This window comes from Neopelma chrysocephalum, unplaced genomic scaffold (assembly GCF_003984885.1).
Source record: "Neopelma chrysocephalum unplaced genomic scaffold, ASM398488v2 Primary Assembly neopelma1_181636, whole genome shotgun sequence".
In the NCBI taxonomy this organism is placed as follows: Eukaryota; Metazoa; Chordata; class Aves; order Passeriformes; family Pipridae; genus Neopelma; species Neopelma chrysocephalum.
In genome coordinates, this window is record NW_020937831.1 from 26,579 (window position 1) to 29,071 (window position 2,493).

The following is a 2,493-nucleotide window of genomic DNA, read 5'->3' on the forward strand; positions in this document are numbered from 1 at the left end:
GGATTGGGGGATGATGTGGAAGGGGTGGGAGAGTGTGGGAACCAGTGGAGTCACTCTGCATTGAGTTAGTAGGAATCCAAAGGGAGGATCTAGAGTTGTTCTGGTTCCCAAAGCTTTTACACTTCCTCACAGTAATGATTTAATGGGATTGACTCCCAAAGCAGAAATTAAAACTGTCTTCTTGATTGTCTTTGGTGTTGTTCTTCCGGCTCTCACTGACTCCTGTCTGTGCCAGTGTGCCAACCTGCCAGGGGTGAAGATGCTGAGCTCCAACGCAGAGGAAGCGTCCCTGAAAGGCTGCAACTCTGAGGACCCATCAGGCCTTAAAGCTCATCTGGAAGGTAAGAAGCTTTTGCCTTGTGAATCTGTGCCGACTGAAGCCTGTGTTTGTGCATTTCTATGGCCCAGAAAGGGTCCAGCTGTGGTTTGTCCAACCCTGAGAAGGGCCCACAAGGGCTGCACTGAGTCTGTGACCATCTCAGCCTGAAATCCCCTTGTCCTCCTCCAATTCACACAGCTCTGAGGCAGCACCAGTGTGGAGCTGCTGTGTTTCTGACTGTTTTTCCTCACAGAACTCCTTTCTGTGTGTGTTCCAGGTGCCAGCCTGAAAGGAGTGGCCATGGAGGGCAGTCAGATGACAGGAATTAACCTCCGAGTTGCAACGCTGAGAAACGCCAAACTAAAGAACTGTAACCTCAGGGGAGCAACGTTGGCAGGAACTGATTTGGAAGTGAGTTAGGATTCATTTTCCATCCTATTCCTTTCTCTCCTGCAGTCAGCTGGTAATTTGGGGGATTGCTGGCTTTTGGCTGACCTCTCCAGCTTCAGATTGCAGTAGAGTTCAGGTAAATGTACTTCAAGTAAAGCTTTGAACAGAGTTCTGGGTGCATTCCATTGACATTTCTTTTTCCTTTCCCCTTCTGAATTGTGACCTATCAGGTTGTGACCTCCAGGAAGCCAATTTGAGGGGCTCTGATGTGAAAGGAGCCATCTTTGAAGAGATGCTGACCCCCCTGCACATGTCCCAGAGCATCAGATAGGGAAGAGAAGACGTCGAAGAGGAAGGAATCCAAACATTTGTCGTGACTTTCTTCACCTCCTCCCCTTCCTGAGTTAGAAGTAATGGTTATTAGACAACTTCCATTTGCAGTAGTGCCTAAGTAGACTCTTTTTGATCACTTTTGGGGAGGGAATTTTTGTTTCAGAGGTGGAAAGAGAGAGTTTCTCTCTTTGTGAAGAGAGTGAGGAAGTGGGCTGGTTGTGAAACCAGAAAGTGGGGCTGGTTAGTGGGGGGGAGGGTTCAAAACTTTCATTGTTTAGCATTGCCTGACTTTGGAATGCATTTTAATTTCTAAAGCACTGTTATGGTTTGGAGCTGGCTCCCTGCCAAGTCTCCAAACCTTACCACAAGGAGTCCCCCCCCCGCCCCAAACCGAGGGAGAAGAGGGGGAAAAAACCGAAAGAACCGAAAACGAGAGAGAGACAAAGTAATGTATATAAATATATTTACACTTATATTTACAGTTATATACAGTTGAAATATATATATAATTTCACAGGGAAAAAAGGGAAAGGGGAAGGGAAGAACAAAAACCAAAATAATATATATATATATATATATATATATATATTATCCTGATCAGTAGCCCAAGGTCTATCAACTAAAAGAATTAGCAAAGAATATCTTACTACTCTCCTTGGGACAACGGAGAGTCCCGCTGGAGCGACTGCCGGCAGCCTCCGCCTCCCAAGGTCGACAAGGCCTTACCAGCCCTCACTCCCCAACCCGACAGACTCAACAGCAGGGAAACCTGCACCTCCAAAGGCGCCGGAAGGAAAGAGAGCCAAGGCCTTTCCTCCCTTCTTCTTCTACCCCAGCTTACGTAAAAATCGTAGGGAATACCGGGTAAATCTGGGCATTTCCTTGGTTACAAGCTGGTCACCAAGGAAGGCCTAGGCCAAACTACCACAAGCACAATATGTGCAATTCTGTTTATTAAGTCTGTAGCTGCAATATGAATAGAAAATGTTATTGCTGTATAGTAGCAAACAAAGTTGAGGTTTACAGGTAGACAAGTGTATTTACAGTCAGTGTCTTCAGTCCTGCAGGGTGTTCATGCCAGGGCCGGTCACACAGTGCCCACAGGATGTGTTCAGGTCTCTGCTGGGGTGGAAACAGTGGGGAACTGTCCTCAGGGGTCCCTAATTGCTGTGGAGTAGTTGCAGTGCAGGGTTAGAGCAGCTTTATCCCCTCAAATGTGCAGAGGAAGCTGCTGCCCCTGCAGGGACCTGCCCACAGCCCGGATTGAGTCACCCCTGGGAGATCCCTGGGCAGAAATGGGATGTCTTAGTTAATGCTCTCCAAAGGAGTGTGAAATTGCACTCTCAATCCCAGCTGGGAAGAAAAATTTCCCTGCTTCCACGTGTCCTGACCACTCCAGGCTGGAGTTCCTGTAGCTTTTTCATTCTTTGTGGGAAATTCAATGTACAGAG

At 47.4% G+C, this 2,493-nt stretch overlaps 1 long non-coding RNA gene across 1 annotated transcript; it reads left to right on the forward strand.

Moving 5' to 3' along the window:
- The first annotated feature begins 295 nt into the window (after positions 1-295).
- Positions 296-1,272, forward strand: LOC113962487. The gene is made up of 3 exons (XR_003532561.1): positions 296-341; positions 597-730; positions 940-1,272. It is a non-coding gene; the product is annotated as an uncharacterized LOC113962487 (long non-coding RNA).
- The last annotated feature ends 1,221 nt before the right edge of the window (positions 1,273-2,493 follow it).